Source organism: Odocoileus virginianus, chromosome 3 (assembly GCF_023699985.2).
Source record: "Odocoileus virginianus isolate 20LAN1187 ecotype Illinois chromosome 3, Ovbor_1.2, whole genome shotgun sequence".
In the NCBI taxonomy this organism is placed as follows: Eukaryota; Metazoa; Chordata; class Mammalia; order Artiodactyla; family Cervidae; genus Odocoileus; species Odocoileus virginianus.
Genome location: NC_069676.1, coordinates 98,341,484 through 98,362,598, shown reverse-complemented (window position 1 = coordinate 98,362,598; position 21,115 = coordinate 98,341,484). Strand labels below are relative to the sequence as shown.

The window sequence follows — 21,115 nt, the reverse complement described above, 5'->3', positions numbered from 1 at the left end:
AGCAAACAAGGAATATGATAACAGTGATTAGAGTAGAGATCAGTGAAATTACAAGCAAACAGTAGAGAAAATCAGTACGCCAACATTTCTTGTTTTTTTCAAGATCAATTAAATTGATAAACCTCTAGTAAGCGCAACAAAGGAAGGAAAGACTACACAATGCATGCTCTCCTCTGATATTAAAATAATAGCAGGACAATATTACAAATGACTGTATGACAATAAATTTGAAAAACATTAGATGGAATGCACTGAACCCTTAAAAGATTCAAACTATCAAAATTTACTATCAGTGAAATTAACCACAAACAGTGTAATATATAACTAAGTAAATCTCAATCGCTGGTGGTTTCACTGGTGAAATGTACAACACATTTAAGACAGAAGTCATATATTTTGTACATAATGTATCCAGAAAATTGAATGGGAGAAAATCTTTCCTAATTTATCAGTCCAACATCCTTATATCATATCCAGATAAAAATGATAAGGAAAGAAAACTACAAATATTCATCTTGAATATAGACAGAAAATCCTCAGCTAAATATTAACAGATAAAATCTAGCAATATATAAAAGGATAATATATTACATCCAAGTAGAGTTGATTTTAGTAATGAAAGACTAGTTCAACACTTCAAACTTAAACAATGCAATCAGTTCAGTTCAGTTTAGTCGCTCAGTCATGTCCGACTCTTTGTGACCCCATGAATCGCAGCACGCCAGGCCTCCCTGTCTACAACCAACTCCCGGAGTTTACTCAAACTCATGTCCATCGAGTCGGTGATGCCATCCAGCCATCTCATCCTCTGTCGTCCCCTTCTCCTCCTGCCCCCAATCCCTCCCAGCATCAGGGTCTTTTCCAATGAGTCAACTCTTCGCAATGTACCATGGTAACTTGCTAAAGAATAAAAGTGGTATAATATCAAAAGAAATAGAAAATACATTTTATAAAATTCAACATATGTTCATTGAAGAAATATTCTCAGCAAAATAAAAACAGACTATACTTCTCTAAGCATCCAGGATGGGTGCTTCTAGAAGTCAAGGACTATTACTTGGTTATTCTTTTCACCCATGATTAGAATAGTACCTTCTATAAAGGCAATATATATATATATATATATATATATATATATATATATACACATATATATATATATACACATACACACACACTTACATACATATATATAATGTATATATGTAAATAAATTATTAATAATACATAAAATGAGTGCACAGTTTATAATAAATCACACACATAAAATCTTACTTGTTCAAATAGGTTTAATCACTTTAGCAAATCTAAAGAACATCATCTAGGAGTGTAGGCTCAAAATAGGAGGATGTAAAATGTGTTTGTGTTGTGTGAGTGTAGATTTGTGAAAGTAGGTATTTATTTGCAAAGAAAGTTTTGAGGCTATAAATAATTTGTCTTGAGGAGCCAGATTGTTAAGTAAAAAGAAGATATTCCTCTCCTTTTCCAAACAACATCATGAAATCTAAAATTTTTTTAGAAAGCTGAAGTATTTTAATATGCTTGGGTGATTTAAAATGGGTTGGTGAAGGGGCTAAAACCATGAAGCATTTTATTCCAGACATGACAATCTGGGTCTTTTTAGTAGTAGATTTCATAAAGATGAATAGGTAAGAAAATCATATCAGAAACTTTGTTTCTTAAAATTTCACGGGGTAAATAAATCAGGCTAAACTTAAATAGGTGTTTTTCAATATGTATTAGAAAACACTCATTTAAAATAATCATTTTTAGTGACAATTAAATTTAATTATAGTAACTGAAATTATAGTGTATGCATGTACACACACACACACGTGTGTGTGTGTGTATATATATATAAATTTATACATGAACTTATGAGAGTAAAAGAAAATGTTAGTTGCTCAGTCTTGTCTGACTCTTTGCAACCCTGTGGACTGTAGCTCACCAGGCTCCTCTGTCCGTGGGATTCTCTGGGCAAGAATACTGGAGTGGGTTGCCATTTCATTCTCCAGGGGATCTTCCTGACCCAGGGATCGAACCTGGGTCTCCTGCATTGCAGGCAGATTCTTTATTGTCTTAGCCACCCGGGAAGCTACTATATATACTTATAGTACAGGTTTATATTTATATTTATCTTATATGTCTGTGTGTTAGTAGCTTAGTCATGTCTTACTTTTTGTGACCCCATGGACTGTAGCTCACCAGGCTCCTCTGTCTGTGGACTTCTCCAGGCAAGAATACTGGAGGGGGTAGCCATTCCCTTCTCCAGGGGATCTTCCCAACCCAGGGATCAAACCCAGGGGTCTCCTGTATTGCAGGCAGATTCTTTACTGTCTGAGTCACCAGAGAAATGCTATCTTATCTAATATTTTCTGTTAGAATATTTATGAATATCATTTACTAGACCCAAGTATCCTATATTCTCCCTATCACAGTACACTGACCCTAGAAGATAGTCAATACCATCACATGGAAGCATATGAATAAATGAATTAGTGATCAAGCGGGGTTGCTTGTTGCAAAGAACTAAATGGTCTTGTTTACTTTACATATATCTTTGTCAGTCAGGATGTATCTCTTAAGCTTACTGCACGTATTACTGGGTGTGATTAAGAAGAACATCTGATTTTTAAAAGAGCATGGGAGAGTGGGTGAAGTCACTCTGTCGTGTCCAACTCTTTGTGACCCCATGGACTGTAGCCCACCAGCCTCCTCCATCCGTGGAATTTTCTAGGCAAGATTACTAGAGTGGGTTGCCATTTCCTTCTCCAGGGGACCTTCCCGACCCAGGAATTGAACCCGGGTCTCCCACATTGTGGGCAGACGCTTTACCATCTGAGCCACCCAGGGAATCCCTAAAAGAGCATGCTTAAGGTGAATTCTATTAGGGGCCAAAGGTCTTCAACCCATGAGAGGGCAGATGGACAAAAGTTTGGTTTAAGGTGCCAGAAGGAGATAGGCTTCTGAATTAGAGATTCCAGTTTGTTTTGTCTTCAACTGGATAAAACTCCATATGCCTCAAGGTAACACCTTGAAAAGCTCTATTTAGCCTTGTTTTTCCTGTTCATTATTTAAAGTTGTGCTTCAGAAGGCAAACATAGGTGCATGATTTTTGTTTAAGTGATGAATGCAGAAGTTGAATCTTTCATACTGTTACTTTATTTGAATTATTTTTAAAGTTTCTTTTCTCCTCTAGTTTATAAGCAAGCCCACACTATGTAGAAAACAAATATATATATATATATATATATATATATATGGCTTTAAGAAAATTATGATAATATATCATGTTCAGATACTAATAAGAATATTTTAGACCACAATTTTTCTGAGTTCAAGATCAAAATACACTCCATACCTTTTTTTTTTTTTGTGACTACACACCTCATTGCACAAAAAGTGAGCTAATACTAAAGGAGATGGTGAAAATCTGGATTGTGTGACGTTCATATGCTTTACACAGCAGAGGCAGATGTTGGTGCCAGATATGTAGTAACAAATCTTGAGCATCTGCCAAAAGAATAGAACTAAATTTGACTTGATAGCAAGTAAGACGTGCTGCTCAAAAATTAGGTCTCCCTGGACAAGTGGTCCCCATTTTTACTCTGTAGATAGAAATTGGAGCCAAACAATCAAATGGACAAGAACACACTGACATCACTTCTGATTATTTTAGGTATAACAAAAGTGTAATCTTAAATTTCTAAATTCTCAAAAGTTCTCTGAACTTTGCAAATGACTAGTAAATGTATGATTTAGATGTATAGGCCCATTTATATCAAATCACCATGTTGAATATACACACACAAGAAATAAGCTAAACCTACAGATTGCCTCACTTATAATAAAATGTAGCTACCTCTTTAGGGGAAATTAAGCAGATGTTTAAAATTTTTCAACAAATTTCAAAAGTGACTTAAGGCAGGAAATGAGTAAAATTATATCCAATTTAAGCTTTAGGAAGTCTGTAGACAGACTATAATTAACCATTATTAATGCAACTGGTGTAAATGATACAAAACTTCTATCCAGAAAGATTTCTTCCACTGGCTGGTCCTTTTGAATTTCAGCAAGATGAAAAATGAGGAATCCTTTTATATTCTATGGTCATCCATCTCCTTTTGAGCTCTGGTCTTTTCATTGATTAATTTATTTGTATAAATTTAAACTTTTTTTAGATAGTGGGAAAAAATTCAGATAATTAGCCAAGGAAAGGAGTCTGATTAATAGTTGGTAATCTGAGAAATATTTAGCCAGTTGTGTCATATATTCTTATCTGTAAATTATGAAAAATATTATAAATTCAAAATGTCAAATCCTGCTGGATGCTGAAGGAAGTGTTTTATGTTTGTGTTGTTTCATTAAATAGGGTCTGTAAATTTCCACTTCTTTCATTGTTGGGGGGGACAGCCTTGTGATGACTTTTGAAATGCCTTTCTTGATGGTTTCTTGAGAATCTACTGCTTTGCTGCCACAGATTAAGGCTGTTGAATAGTCTTCTGTATTAGTTTGCTAGGCTTTCCATAAAGCTGAATAGCTTTAACTACAGGATGTATTTTTCTCACAGTTCCGGAGCCTGGGAGTCCAAGATCAAGGTACCAGTAGGATTGATGTCTCCCAAGGCCTCTCTCTCCTTGCCTTGCAGATGGCGTCCTTCTCGCTGAGCCCTAGATGAAAATAGAAGCCCCTGACAAGTCCTTAATTTCAGCTTACTGGTATCTTGAGCAGAGAACCCTGCTAACACAGACTGCTCACCAGGGAAAGTGTGATATAAATGTGTGGTGTTTTAAGCCAATAAGCTTGTGGTGATCTGTTGCACAGTATTGAAAACTAAAACACTTCTTTTCAGACTAGACCACTTGGCCTGGTTTAGATAGGTTTTGGATCATCAAAATTTGAGGGAGGGTCCTGGAATTCTGCTAAGTATCTTACAATGAACAAGGCAACCCTTCAAAGCATAGGATTATACAGCCCTAAAAGTTAATAGCGCCAGGCTTGTGAAGCTCTAGATTAAGCTATTAGAATCATTTCCAACAAGAAGAAGAAACCAGTATTTGAGTTAGAAACTTGAGAATATAAATAATTTTTTAAGAAATAAATTAGAGATTTTTAACTAGTTGCACATATTTTCTTGGGGATATAAGGATATCATTTAATACTGCCTATCAGAGACCATTACTTTTAGGGCTTCCAAACAGAATGTGACACTTCTTACATACAAGGAATAAGTTTTATTTTGATATTAATAAGAAAATTTCCACTTATATGAGAGCATAAAGAGTCATATAGGCTTAGACCATTTTCCTCAGGATGTGTGAAATGTTTGATTTTTTTTTTCCCTTTGTGTTTACTTTCTGGAAATAGTCTTATACATTTTGCATGGTTTTCAGTAGAAGCTTTTAATCGGTAGAAATAACTTAACATTTGACTTCTGCATTCCCTTAGCATTTCATTCCCTTTCTCATCAAGAAAGATTCCTAGGTCCCTGACAGAATACCTAGTTTGAAAAATCTAATGTATGCCACAGATTCCAAAGTATGTGGGTGGCATGAACACACCAAGAAGAGATCAGCATGCCTCTTTTAATTCCAAAGCAAAACATTATTTAGAAACTTGAAGACTTACATAATAGAAAGATTTGTAATAGTAAGTATATAAATAGAAACTAGAGTTGGTGACATGCTTGGGCCACTGGCCACTTACATCCCTTGAACATGATAGATTAAACATTAAATATGTTTGGAGTCCATTTTCTTCAGCACTGTTCTTACATTCTTGATACTCAGTAAGACTCTAGGATTATCACAGTTTTTTGAGGTGAATTTAAAATAATTTAAAAAGTCCCCAGGAAGCACAGAATTTCTGTAAGTTACTGTCAACTGTCAGTCAATGAGATTCCACAATACAGATCCTCTGTCATTTGGTATGAGCTCCAACACTCACTTTCTGACATGAACCATCAGAACATTTAATAGAGAGCAGATAAGTGAGCATGAAGAAGTCATTGTGACAGACTGCAAAAACATGTTGAATACCAAGGGGATAAAAGCAATATAGAAATCCTGATCCTTGTTATTCATGAGTCTCTGTCTTGAATGAGTCTCCACTATCAAATCAGCATTCCAAAATAAGATCTCCCTGTCTTCTTAGTCATATTTTCAAATCTCTCCAAAGACAAATATCTTATGTTTTGTGGTTGTTCTGTTCTATTTATAATTAGAGTAGCTTACAAGGAGAATAGAAAGGCAAATAGCAAAGAAATAAGTAAATGTGAAATTTTATGCAGAAGTGATTTATGATAAGCTCAGCCATCTCAAATTTACTAAGAACCTAAAGTATCAAAAGATTTACCAGAGCAACCAAAATAAATGCTAGCATATCCATACATGAATAATATGAACAAGCACATGTAGCATTTATTGTAAGTCCTATCCAGTTCAGAGTGCTGTTCTTAGACACTAATTCACTTAATCCTCATGACAACATAAAATAAGCGTGATGTTTATCTTTGTTTGATAAATTAGATAACAGAATCAGGAAGAGCTTTGGAAACTTTTTGGAGGAGTCCAGACAGCAAAGGGGTAGTAAATATTCAAAATAGAGTCCTTAATTTTAATAACTTCAAGTGGTTCATCTCCAAGTCTTTATTTAGTCTTTATTCAAGCATGTATTTAGTGTTAAATGTTTATGGTACCCTCAGCTGACTGCTGTGGATAAAGAGAAATAAGACAGATATATAAACCAATAAAGGCTTCCCTGGTGACTCAGAGGGTAAAGAATTTGCCTGCAATGCAGGAGACCCAGGTTCGAATCCCCAGGTTGAGAAGATCCCCTCGAGAAGAGAAAAGCTACCCACTCCGGGATTCTTGCCCGGACAATTCCATGAACAGGGGGGCCTGAAGGTCTATGTCCATGGGCTCACAAAGAGACGTGGCTGAGCAACTAAGACTCTCACTTTTCAGAAATCTATAAATCTCAGTTAGTATGTGTTGTGATATGAACACAGAGGGCATTGTGAACACTTGACGGATAACAAGAGGAAAAACAAGGAGAATTAAAAATAAATGGTTCTATATATTTCAACTGCACATTGTTTTATACCATTTGTTCTTATTTATGTCATTAATTATGTTCATAATGATAGCCTTAATTTGCCAAGGAAGATTTAATATATGTTCACAAAAGTTTGGTTAAAAAAGAAGACAGTCCATTTATAAATGTTTATTTTCTATAGCTTATTCATCCTTTGGACCAAATACAGTACTTATTTTTTTCTTATACTTTGGAATTGTTTTCTTTGTGCTTGCTCTGGGGCTTACCACATATATTTTAGTTTATCAGAATCCTCATATTTATATCAACTTTTATATTAAATTCCACTGAGATGTAGAAATGCTACTCATATATAGCTTTATTTTTTCTTTCTACTTTAATCCTATTATCTCCCTATATATTTTATTTATATATGCTGCAAAATCAACAATACACTCACAAACTACTTTGCATAATTTTGTGTCAATTATGGAAGCTGAGGAAAGAAATGAGAACAAGTACATATATATGCATTTTATTTTATTTACCTTCTTAATTACCATTTATAGTTCTCTTCACCTTTCCCTGTGGGTTTGAGTCATCATCTTGTTCTTATCCCACCACCTTTGTGCTTCTTTGATAAACATATTACATTTCTATATATTATAAGCTAAACAGTACAAACATACATATTATACAATATGAGACAATTGCTTTTTTAATCAATTAAGGGAAAAGGGACAGCATATGAATTTACATCATATTTTGTAATTATGTAATTACCTTTACCAGTACTCTTCAGTTCCTCGCGTGGATTTGAATTTCCATCTAGATTTTGCTCCCAACACAAAGAGTATCTTTAATTACTTCCTGCAATTTCTTTGCAATTACAAAGATTGTCTCAGTTTTATTTACCTGGGAATATATGCTATCTTCATATGTGAAAGGTAGTTTTACTGATTATATGGTTCTTGGTTGGCAGTTGTATCCTACAGCACTTTGACTATACCTTCCCATATGACCACCAAGGTTTCTCATTAGAAGTCAGGTGTTAATATCATCGTAATTGATGAGTGATTTTTCTCCTTCTGCTTTCAAATTTTTCCTCTGCCTTTCAGTATTTTTACTATCATGTATTTGTATATAGATCTCTTTGCATTGATTCTATTTTCAGTTGGTTGAGATTCTGGTATATATAGTTTAGTATTTATCAGCAAATTCAGGAATATTAAACATTTTTTTTAAATTTTTCACTTCTCTTCTCCTTTCATTGTGGTACTTTCATTATACTATATTGGTCCTGTTAAAGGAGTCTCACATCTCTGTGGCTCCATTAAATTTTTCTTCATTATATTTTCTCTTTATTCTTCAGATTGAATAACTTCCATGGATATAACTTCAAGTTTGCAGATGTTTTCTTCAATTTTAATTATATTATTTTGTTCCCCTAAAGAATTTTGAATTTTAAACACTGTACTTTTCAACTCTAGAATTTCCTTTGCTTTCAAAAATTATCTCTAATTCTTTATTAATGTTTTATATTTGATGAGGCATTGTCATATCTTTCTATTCTTCCTTAACCATGGCTTCCTTTTGTTCCTTGAATATACTTATAATGATTACTTTGAAGTCTACCCATTAAACCTGACACGTTTCTGTTGTCTTGATTTTTTATGTGTCTGTTTGCTTTAACATGTGTAAGTCGTAGTTTATGCTTCTTGCTTTTCTCATAATTTGTTGTTGAGAACAGGACATTTTCAGAAATTTATTTCAGCAACCCTGGAGACTGGTTTCTTTCCTCTCCATGGCTTGATTTCTTGTTATTTGTGTGTCTTTTGAAACTTGGCTACTTTGATAAAATTAATTTCTACTGTACTGTTCAGCTTTGGTGTCCTTGGAGGGTACAACCTTGAGAACGTACACAGCCACCCTGAGATGGCAGTGTTCTGACACCAGCAGGCCTATTCTTAGTTTGGTTTTCCTTTTTATCTCTGGTGACCTAGATGGTCTGTGCTTTAACTTATTGCTCTTAATTAAGCATATTGCTTTCAGTGTCCTTACAAGGGAACTTCCCCAAACTTTCTTTCAGATAAAATTGTTAACCCTGGGGATAATTTTGGAGCTCTCTCTGTTTTTGTGGATTTCCTCTCATTCTGGGAAGATTCCCTAAGCCACTACTGTGCGTCGCCTGCCACTACAGACTCTGGTCCCTGCGGCTAGCCTCAGCAGCATGCAACATCTACTCAAACGCGGGCTGGAGTGAAGGCACTCACCCTAGTGTTCTTGGCTGGCCACGCCTGGGCTAGAACCTCTGTCCTATGTGTAGGGGTTTGGTAAAGGAAAGGAGCTCCTAACCTAATGGGCTCACCAAGCACTTGGCTCCTTCAACTTAGTGTTAAAGGGGTAAGAAATGCTTGTGAGCAGACCTTCACGGATACGGTCACTCTTGACTTCGGGGGTGAGGACAGAAAAATCTCTGTCTTCTTGGCCACACCTACCCAAGCATTTGTGTGTGTGATTTGCTCAGTCGTGTCCAACTCTTTGCGACCCCATGGACTGTAGGTTGCCAGGATCCTCTGTCCATAGAATTTTCCAGGAAAGAATACTGGAGTAGGTTGCCATGCCCTTCTCCAGGGGGTCTGCTCAACCCAGGGATTGAAATCAGGTCTCCTGCAAGGAGGGAAGATTCTTTACGATCTGAGTTACCAGGGGATATGTAAGTACAGCCTCCATCATGTTAACCTGGGTGATGGGGAGGGGGGAGGAAGAGGGTTGTCACTCAGATGCTTAGACTTCCACTGTTCTTACAGAATTTTAGGAGACTTTCTTAAATTAATACTTGTTTCCTTTAATAGAGTGCTCTTAGTGTTTCTCTAGGTCAGTTTATAGAAAATTTATTTGTATCAGTGGTTTTCACCAGATTTTCTTGCTTCTTTAGGAAGAAGTACTGCAGAGCTCTTCGTGATGCCATCATTGTTTAAAGGATCCTTTGTTATCTGATTATTTCATTAATATGAATAACAATGTCCTTCCTCAATATTGTGAGATAAATGAGGTATAACCATAAATGCATATAATCAACTTAAGAATATTCTAATTTTATTTCTCTTGATCAAAAGGCAAAATAAAATGAAAGACATAATAGCTCTCTGATCCAGTTTGCTATTGCCAGCAATTGGGTTACGTATTTATAATATCATTTATAAGTTCCACACCATATCCCTGAAAATTCATTACTTGCCTATTGTTATAATTTTCACATTACATTGCCTTTATCCCCAACTGCCCACCCCCATCCCTATCATCCCACCAGCCCACAGAGGTTGTTTCTTTCAGAGTACTTTGAGGCATTTTTTAATCATCACCAATATCATTATAAAAATAATTCTTTTTATCCCTGGAATTTCCCACTCAATTTATTTTTCCCCTGGGTTGGGCATGAAGAACATTCACCCAACTTGCATGATAAATTAATTAATAAGTATTGGTTGGGGATTAATTTATTCTATAAACAGTGATGTTGTTCAGTCACTCAGTCGTGTCCTACTCTTTGTGATGCCATGGACTGCAGCAGGCCAGGCTTCCCTGGACTTCACTATCTCCTGGAGGTTTCTCAAACCCATGTCCTTTGAGCCGGTGATCCCATTCAACTATCAAATCCTCTGTCATCCTCTTCTCCTCCCGCCTTCAATCTTTCCCAGCATCAGAGTTTCTCCAGCGAGTCAGCTCTTCACATCAGGTGGTCAAAATATTGGTGTTTCAGCTTCAGCATCAGTCCTTCCAATGAATATTCAGGGTTGATTTTCTTTAGGATTGTCTGTGTTCGATCTCCTTGCTGTCAAAGGGACACTGTTCAAAAGCATCAGTTCTTCAGTTCTCAGCCTTCTTCATTGTCCAACTCTCACACCTGTACATGACTAATGGAAAAGCCTCAGTTTTGACTGGATGGAACTTTGTTGGCAAAGTGACCTCTCTGCTTTTTAATACATTGTCTAGGTTTATCATAGCTTTTCTGTCAAGGAGCAAGCATCTTTTAATTTTGTGGCTTCAGTCATTGTTCACAATGATTTTGGAACCAAGAGTGATAAACAGTGTATATTTTGGAACCCAAGAACATAAACAGTAATAGACACTTGCTTTCAGTCAGTTATTATTCTAACCACAGGAATTGAGGAAACTCAATGGGTGATGAGGCATGATTCCAGCTTTCAATGAGCCTATTTTGTGGCCAAAAAGAATTTAGATTATATTATATATAAAAGGAAATTTTTTGTAATGAAAAATAAATCATTTTCAAATTTTATAGTTGGTGCAAAAACGAGTGGTCAGTTTTATTTGGACTGGAAAGCTGCTTATGAGCATAACAGTGTTGTTATATCTTGGCATGCAGCTTCAGTACTCTAGGCATAGTAGCAAATCACAGGGAGCTTCTGATGAACAAATAATTCCATCCGACTGATGGCTCAGGGTTATGGAAGTCACATGTGAAGACAATAACTCTAGAGTGTTCGGCAGGGAGCAGATTATGATGAACTCTTCACACTTCACTAAGAATTCTTCACTTTACCTAGCAGGCAACAGGAAGCAATTGATTAATTATTTGAAGTTCACAGACAATGGGGACCACATTTTTATTGTTGTTATAAGTTTTAGATTCCCTCCTGCAGTGCAGGAGACCCCAGTTTGATTCCTGGGTTGGGAAGATTGGCTGGAGAAAGGATGGACTTCTCTGTCAAATTCTGAGAGCAAATTCATCTAGAATAGTTCATAGACTAGAGTGAAAAATCTGTGTGAGAGGCGTTTACCTGAAATAAGGCAGTGGCAGCAGAGACAGGGCAGAAAGACATAAAAATTGTTAAAAGGTAGAGAAATGGGGCTATGCTAACAATTATGTACAGACTGAGAGGAATAAAATATTTGAAGACACATTCTAGGTTTATGATTGTGTAACACGAATGATGATGATATAATTAAAGTGTATTGATTTTTGGAGGAAAATTAATGCTTTTAGTTGTAGACACTGTGGTTTTGATATACCCATGGGACAGCAGCTTTTCATTTCTGGAAGGCAGTTCAATATATATATTTATACTGCAAGGGCAAAGTCTGTGCTAGAGATATACATTTTAAAATGTTCATATATAGGAATTCATGATGTTGTGAAAGTGAAGAATATATCAGTTTAAAATTTTGATTTCTGAAGAATAGAATGCTAAGGGAAAGCTACATTTAAGGAAAAGCCAATGCGGACTCATTTGGAAAGTAGCCTACCTTTCCTACATTAACAATTATCTGAAGTTTTTTTTTTTAATTCAATAATTTATTAAATGATGAAGATCAAGAGATCTAGCCCCTGGTTTATTCTAATGTCGAGAACCATGATGATACATGCAAATGCAAGCAAATAACTCAGAAAACATTTGTATGGAAACTATTCACATTATATCAGAGAAAAAAATTAATAAAAAGTATTATTTTTAAAAGTATAAGTACATGTATGTATCTGTGATTAAACAGTGGCTTCTAAACATCATACTTAAGTATATTAAAAGGTATATCTAATGTATTTGCAAAGACTACAATTCAAAATGTCTTAGTAAATTCTCCTAAACAAATTAAAGCATACGCTGATCTTCATTTATGGCTATTTATTAATTCTTTGAAGACTTATATTCTATTACATTCTTATGAAAATTTTTATTTGTAAGGGAGTATGTATTCAGGAGATTAGATAAGTCATTATATGAGGTCATGTAAGTAGACAAAAAAGCTTTTTAATTTTTTTAAATAATCATTTGAGAATCTTAAAGTAATTAAAGCATTTTGCCTATATACTAGGCCTTGTGGTATGGGATGGTCCATTCTTGACAATTTGCAGTTCTTTACAATTTACAATGCTTTATTATTATGTGAGATAGCATTTTTTAACTCATCTAGACTTTGGAATTCATAGAATGCAACTGCTTTGTCTCTATTTGACCCATAATAAGAGAGTAGAGGAGATTTTATCAAGTTGTGCTTGACTCCCAATCCCATCTTTTTCTTCTCTAGTGTCCTGACATCTAACTGGGTGGTCTAGCTATAGATAAGACCAGAAGACACAAAGAGAATGTATGTAAACCAGCCTCAAAAAATCCCTTGTGCTGCTCAAAACATTTATTACATATGGTTTTTCATTAATAAGATAGTTTCTGAATAATTCTGACATGGCTCTGGCGTCTCCCACCGGAGGGAGATTAATAAGGAGGGGGTTTATGTATCGACATAGCTGATTCACTTCTTGTACAGAGAAACTAACAAGACGTTGTAAAGTAATATCTCAATAAGTTAGAATATATATATGCATATATTATGTATAATATATATGTTTATGTTTATACATAAGTGGGCTTCCCTGGTAGCTTAGATGGGAAAGAATCTGCCTGCAATGTGGGAGACCCAGGTTCCATCCCTGGGTCAGGGAGATCCCCTGAAGTAGGAAATGTCAACCCACTCCAGTATTCCAGCCTGGAGAATTCTTTGGAAAGAGGAACATGGTGGGCTACAGTCCCTGGGGTTGCAAAGAGTCAAACACAACCGAGCGACTAACACACACATATACGTAAACAGTACCTTTGCTATAGTCTTTGCTAAGTATGAATAATTAAATGCCCAGAGGTTGACCCCATTATACATGCTGCCAGACTGCTTTTCCTCTGAAGAACTGAAGTTAATGTATCAAATGTTATTAAAAGGAAGTAACACTCTGTAAAAAGACTTTCTAAGTATTACAAAGTAGAAAGTGAATTAGAACAAGAAAGGAGAGAAGAGATTTTTTTCTGCTAGGCCTATGCTAAAGTCCTTACTCTTCCTAGAGTGACACTTTTAAGACACTGGAGGCATCATCTTGGGACAGTTGTTTTGAAAAGATTTATGTTAAAAAGAACACTACCCTTAGCGCATTCATTTTTTAATAAAATTTTACAGCACAAGCATTGTCAAAGCTGGATTAGAATAAATTTTGTCCCAGTTATTCTCTTACATAACTGACTGAATTAAATAGAACTAGACACATTATGGGAAACGTGTGTGTGTGTGCGCACGCCTATGTGTGTGTTAAAGAAAGAAAGAGGAATACCATAATATGTCAACTGTTCCAATACACTTAGTATCTGCAGCTGTAAAAATATAGGTATAACTAATTACCTTGCAAATGTTTGAAATTTTGCATTTGTATGTAGGCTGTACACCAGAATACTTTTTTAGTTAAAACAGAACTCATGACTGACTAAAGGAAGTGTCATGATTTGATGAACATTCTGTTTGTGCTAAAATATATGATATGATCAAGGATGAAAATTTGAAAGAGCTGAACTTTTAATGATAAAATAAATATACTTAAGTTACAAGACTTAACCTTCTTCCTTTTTGAGTTGGAAGATTTCCATAACTATGCTTGAATTTGAAGACCGCACAACTAGGAACGATTTTCTATAGAGGCTTTCCCAGAAATTCTACACAGAAGAAAAACATTGCATGCCATATATGGTGACACAGCACATTGCCTATTTTTGAACCAGATAGAATAGAGAGAAAATGATGAAATGCAATAGTACTAGTATACTTAGCAATATGTCAAATAAAACTATTAGTATACTTTCATCCAATTATTTTGTGTGTTGAAAATTATTCTTGCTGGGACAAAAGGGTTTGAAAAATGGGACCTGACTATAGAGGTTTATGAAAAGGGAACATTTTTTATAACTAGTGTTATATCCTTTATCTCACCAATGTGAAATGATGACCCTAGGGATTGCAGGCTGCCCAAGTTTTCCCAAACAATACCTAGAAGGTTAGGACCAGGGGCAGTAGTACCTTGCAGCAGAAACATTGTTTCTTGTTCCCAGTCACGGAAGTGTGTTTTTTTTCCCCCCTTGGAAAATATGACTATTTTCCCTCACTATGCATAGCATATGTTTTTGAAAATTACAAGATGAAATAGCAACTTTAAAATATCTTGAAAGAGTTCTTTGTTACAGTATTCCCTTAAGGAGTTTAAAATATTTTTTTTTACTATTGATATGTCATATCTATATTTCTGTATATAAGTATTCAGTTCAAGAGGGCAGCCTGATTCTTTGCACCTAGAAATCCTATTTCATTTCTTGTCCTTCACTTACCCCTCTCCCTTTCAATTGGTAAAACACTGCTATGATGTCTAAAAATTCATCCTCAGGTCTTCACGATTATTATGTTCATGCCAAATAATTTATGATTCCAGCATTTTTGCTTGTTGACCCATTCTAACGTTCCATAGTTTGGGGCACTTTCACTGGTTATTTTCTTAGCTGAAGTTCTCCTGCTTTTCCTGTCAAGTATTTTATCAAAAGCCATTTCTATTTATGAGTGACCTCATGGATTTTAGTCCACCAGGCTCCTCTGCCCACGGAATTCTCCAGGCAAGAATGCTGGAGTGGGTAGCCATTCCCTTCTCCAAGGCATCTTCCCAACCCAGAGACTGAACCTGGGTCTCCTGCATTGCATGCAGATTCTTCACCCTCTGAGTCACCAAGGAAGCCCTCTCTTATGAGGATTTCCAGATTTCCTGCGTGGTTTTATAGCCCTCTGCACATGCTTCTGTTTAGCATTTTTACGCTGTGTGGTCATTATGTGTCCAGGTGTGTCTGGAACGCCTAAGCACCTAGAATACACACCCTACTCCAATCCCTGAGCATAATTCTGGGTACCAAATCGGTTGTGAAAATGCTCAGTGAGTGAATGAAGGAGAACAAGGCATACGTAAAGAGAGGATTAGTTTGTATGATGGAGATTTGGAGAGCACTCATAAAGGGACAACGTTTGAAAAGATGAAGCCGGGGGCAATTGAGACGTGGCCCACTGTTGCCTGTTACCTAGATTTGTCTATGGAGAAGAGGCTATTGTCAAGTAGAAAACAGTTTTCTTCTTACACCTGTAGCTTTACCTTCTGTTCTTTGAGACAATTCAAGACATAATATTTCAATCAGTGAATAATGTGTATAAGAAATTCATTGAGAAAAAAACATGGTTCCCCTTACAAAGAAGGAAGTTAGAAAAACTAGATTGGAATTAAAGTACATTTCTATGATAATTTCTAAAGACATAATTTATTAAGAATGAATCATAATTTAGATTCATATGTTTAAATGTGGAATTAAAATGGCCTATATATTTTAAAGCCTAAAAACATTGTGCCAAATACATTGCTAACCTAATAGAATATTCAAGAAATATTAATTTAAATAAAAGTAATAAGATTTTGAAAAATACTCAGTGACCCCCAGAAAGACACAGGCTGTGTTTTTCTTCCATTTGGTTATCTAAGTATGCCTCATGTGTTCTAAACTCTTTGAATACAATTTGACCCTAGCCTATAATAGAAATAAGAATGCACATAAACAAACTTAATATAATTTGGTAGTTTCAATGCATAAAATATAGAAAATATGTATTATGTATACCTATATATCTAGTTTCTATGGTGACCTGGTCACTTGGAATATAGTTTTGCATAAACAATAGTACACAGTCATCACTTTGAATTTCCTGACCTATCTTTTCTGCTTAAATGCTGCATTAGCAGATTTTAGTAGCTACTGTTTAGCATATCTTATAAATTCTGTTAATGTTGTCTGTCTGGAGCTCGACAGTTACTTCAGAAAATAAAAGAAGTTTTACTTTATTTGAAAAGTTTTACTTTAGCTTTAAATAAACCATGAGATAACAGAAAAATAAATATAAAAGATGCTTTAAATTGCACATTTTACTTAATTGCCCTAGCTTTTAAACTAAAAATTAAGAAAAAAGCAATTATTTCTATACAGTATCTATGAAGTTATGGAATAAAAGGCATCTGAGGTGTTCTTTAAAATTAACATGATGTTTCTATAGCTAGCCTTAAGCTTTCATATTTATAATGTCAATATAAAGTTTAGAATGTTAGAAAGAACACTGGACCAGAAAACTGGAGTCCTAATGTCAGGCTTGTGTCACTTATATTTTATGACACAAGACAATAAACTTTCCAAATTCTCAGTTATTTTATCTATAAAATGGTGAGTAATAAAACCATAAAACTTTTTTTCTCTCTCTAATTCTGTAAGTCTAAAGACCTATATAAACTTCAAGTGAAAATATGTCATGTATTATTAAAAATCATAAAGATTGCATGTTTTAGAATACCAAAACTAGAGTAAAAATAAATATTCCTAGCAATTGAGGAATGCTACATGATCTATGACATATGGTGTAATAAATATTTTGTTAGTAAGTGATAAATATGTGGACTGTGTATATAAAAAGAAATGTTTGTGTAGAATAGCATGTTAAAATGCTACAAAGATTGATCACACTGAAGACATCTGTAAAAAATAAGAGCTCATATACTAAGGTTCAAAGATGTTGAATTAAAATAGTGTGTTAAAAGTGTCATTTGCTTTTTACTGCTGTTATCTGTTCTATTATACTTGATAAATATGTAGTTTAAAAAAGAACAATATAACTGATGTCTGTTTTGCAATATTAATATAGCAAGGAATCGAAGCAAAATAAATTGCCATGTTTTTAATTGCTGAAAAGAAAGTACTGTGAGCTGAGTTTATCCTCAACTGGGATACATGAGTAGGAAAATGCAGTATCTTTAAGATCATAAAGCAGTTAAAAGCATATATGTCTATGTCAGGCTACACGTCTGACTACCTAGGTGAATGCAAACAAGTTAGTTAATCACCATAAAGGTTGGCTGTGTCATTTGAAAATGTGGGAAATAACATAAAATGTCCCTCCAAAATCAATTTGAAACTCATAAGTAAATGAATGCGATGTTTTTATCATAAAATAAAAAGTAAATACTAAATATCCAATAATGCATGTATGCATGCTTCATCTCTCAATTGTATAAAACTCTTTGTGACCCCATGGACTGTAGCCCACCAGCCTCCTCCATCCACGGGATTCTCCAGGCAAGAATACTGGAGTGGATTGCCATTTCCTTCTCCAGGGGATCTTCCTGACCCAGGGAGCAAACTTGTGGCTCCTGCCTTGTCTCCTGCGTTGCAGGTGAATTCTTCTGAGCCACACGGGAAGTCCAAATATTCAATATCATACTACAGTTTATTGGATAGAAGATAGAGGATATGTGTTCTTGCTTCTAGAGATACAGAAACACAATTTTGTGATACCATCCTAATATTAAATAAATCATTTGTTTCATTCAGTTTTAGTGGCTTTTGCTATGTAACTGTTAGAGGAGTGGGTGAAGTTAGGAGTGGGTAATGTATGTAATGATGTTACAAACATCATTTAATGTATGTAACATACAATGAAATCTTCTTGACTTGGTTTCTCTATATATAGCCAAGATGCATAATGTATTTGAAACTGAAAGTCACTCAGTCGTGTCTGACTGTTTGCAACCCACGGACTATGCAATTCAGGAATTCTTCAGGCCAGGATACTGGAGTAGGTAGACTTGCCCTTCTCCAGGAAATCTTCCCAAGCCAAGGATAGAACCCAGGTCTCCCACATTACAGGTAGATTCTTTACCAGCTCAGCCAGCAGGGGAGCCTTGATTTATGAAGCACTTACTTCCCCAGTGGCTCAGATGGTAAAGAATCTGCCTACAATGCGGGAGACCTGGGTTCGATCCCTGAGTCAGGAAGATCCCCTGGAGAAAGAGATGGCAACTCACTCCAGTATTCTTGCCTGGAGAATCCCATGGATGGAGAAGCCTGGAGGGCGACAGTCCATGAGGTCACAAAGAATTGGACACAACTGAGCAGCTAACACACTATAATGTATTCATAGAGCAGGAAAGTATGTGAATACACATCCGCAACAGTTAGTCATAAAGAAAGATGCCAGTAACTCTCAGAATTTGAATGATTTCCTTAGGAATATTGGATGAAGTGAAATGGTTATAAATTGCAATAAAGGAGACTTAGTAACAAGAATTACTTGACACCAGAACTATATAAAAATGTCATGCAGTCATTTAATCCTGAAGTTTTGTTGAAAGGAGTAAATGAAAATATAAGATTGAGTGACTTAATTTGTTAGTACATTCATTATTCTGGAATGAGAGAGTTTATGGGAAGGTAGGCAGAGATGGTTAGGAGAAATAAATAAGATAAACTAAGAATTTCTACCTATACCTGACGTTAAACTCCAAGGGATCTAATATCTTTATATTTTTGTTATTTAAATCTTAAAAATCAAGAGTTGCACGCACATGTGTGTATGTGTAGAATAGAGTCAATTTATTAACTCCTGGAAATCAGCCACTTTTTAAAGGAGAAATGCAGAGGAGAATAGATAAGGTTACAACTTAGTACTTAGAAGTAATCTGCTTGGAAGTATAACTATAGTTTGGGCTCCCTTCATCATTCTTTGTGTAAGAGAAGCAAAGGAAGGGAAATAGACACACTGGAGATAACAAAATGTATGTGATAAGCAGAGAACCAAGGGTGAAGAATTTTGTATCTCCTTCCACATGATCCATCTGACAGAATGGCATTATTAAATTTTCATCAGGAGTAAAATTTATAAAGTGATTGGGAAAGACAATGTACATAAATTAAGCATCTATCTATGTATATATATTTTTTTCCAAAGACAGGGTATTTAATGCTTATTTGCTTTGTTCAAGGAAGAAAGAGGTAGCTCAGGTAGACGTTCCTTGTGTTGACTAATAGTATCTCAAACCTTCTGGGGCTCTACATCTGTGCTCAGTCACTCAGCTGCGCCCAACTTTTTATGACCCCATGGACTGGAGCCCGCCGCCAGCCTCCTCTGTCCATGGAACTTTCCGGGCGAGAAAACTGGAGTGGGTTACCATTTCCTACTCTGGAGATCTTTCTGACCAAGTAATCAAACTCATGTCTCTTGCCTCTCCCGTAGTGGCAGGTGGGTTCTTTACCACTGTGCCCCCTGGGAAGACCCTCTGGGTCTCCATAGGTATCTCCAGATTCAGAAGTTACAAAAATGTCCTATCTCCTGTGTAGATAGTCAAAGAAGGCATTGCACAGATGTAAATTCCTATTGCTAACAATATGTTAGAGTTCAGTGACATTTTAGGTAATTCAAAGGTGTATTATTATTTTTAGATCTTTGAAAATTGAAACTCCAGATCAGCACTGTGTGTTTGTACTCAAGTGAGAGCTCTATGCCAACAGACTTAAGATCTCCATTGAAAAATCACTTTTATAGACAATACAAGAGCCAAATCCCATTGATTTATTTGCCAATTATTTTATTCTACTGAATTCTGATGTTAAATATTGCCTTATAATAGCTTAAATTTCTAGGTGGAGAATATAAAACCCCAATTCATAGAAAATCATCATAGTGATTGTGTTGATAGTATTTGGCTTACTTTTGAATATTGAAGATTTAGTGGTCAAAATGCATAAAACATTTATTTAATGGAGAACTAATACTAATATAGATGACCAGAAGGAACCATATGTATCTTGCCTAGAAAGTTCAGAGCACAAGTGAAATATGCTGTCATTTCGGCCACATCCAATTCTTTGCAAGCCTATGGACCATAGCCCTCCAGGGTCCTCTGTCTCTGGGATTCTCCAGGCAAGAATACTGCAGTGGATTGACATGCCCTTCTCCAGGGATCTTCCCAACCCAGGGATCAAACCCATGTCTCTTACATCTCCTGCATTAGCAGGCAGGTTCTTTATCACTAGCAGCACAAGAGTATAGAAGTATATATATAACATATTAATTCTCTATCTAAACTCTGTAAGTATTATTCCCTTCATCCCTTCCAACCCAAAGATGCCACAATCACCAAGAAGATACATACTGTTGTATCTGTATACATCTGAAGATGTATTCTGCCATACCTTATTAAGCATTGTGATCACTTCAACAAATGGTACTGTATTGGAAAAGCTGGATACCCACGTGCAAAAGAATGAAACTAGACACTATCTTACACTACTTGCAAAATTTGCTTGTAAAGGATTAAAAGACTTAAACATAAATCCTGATACTTTTCCTTGGGGAAAACACAGTGAAAAACTCCCTGATATTCATCTTGGAAATAATT

The 21,115-nt window shown here is 35.5% G+C and overlaps 1 long non-coding RNA gene across 1 annotated transcript; it reads left to right on the top strand.

The window, feature by feature from the left end:
• Positions 1–9,663: 9,663 nt before the first annotated feature.
• On the top strand, positions 9,664–13,172 carry LOC110149672 (uncharacterized). Its single transcript, XR_002317528.2, has 3 exons — positions 9,664–9,751; positions 9,974–10,090; positions 13,087–13,172. It is a non-coding gene; the product is annotated as an uncharacterized lncRNA (long non-coding RNA).
• Positions 13,173–21,115: the final 7,943 nt, after the last annotated feature.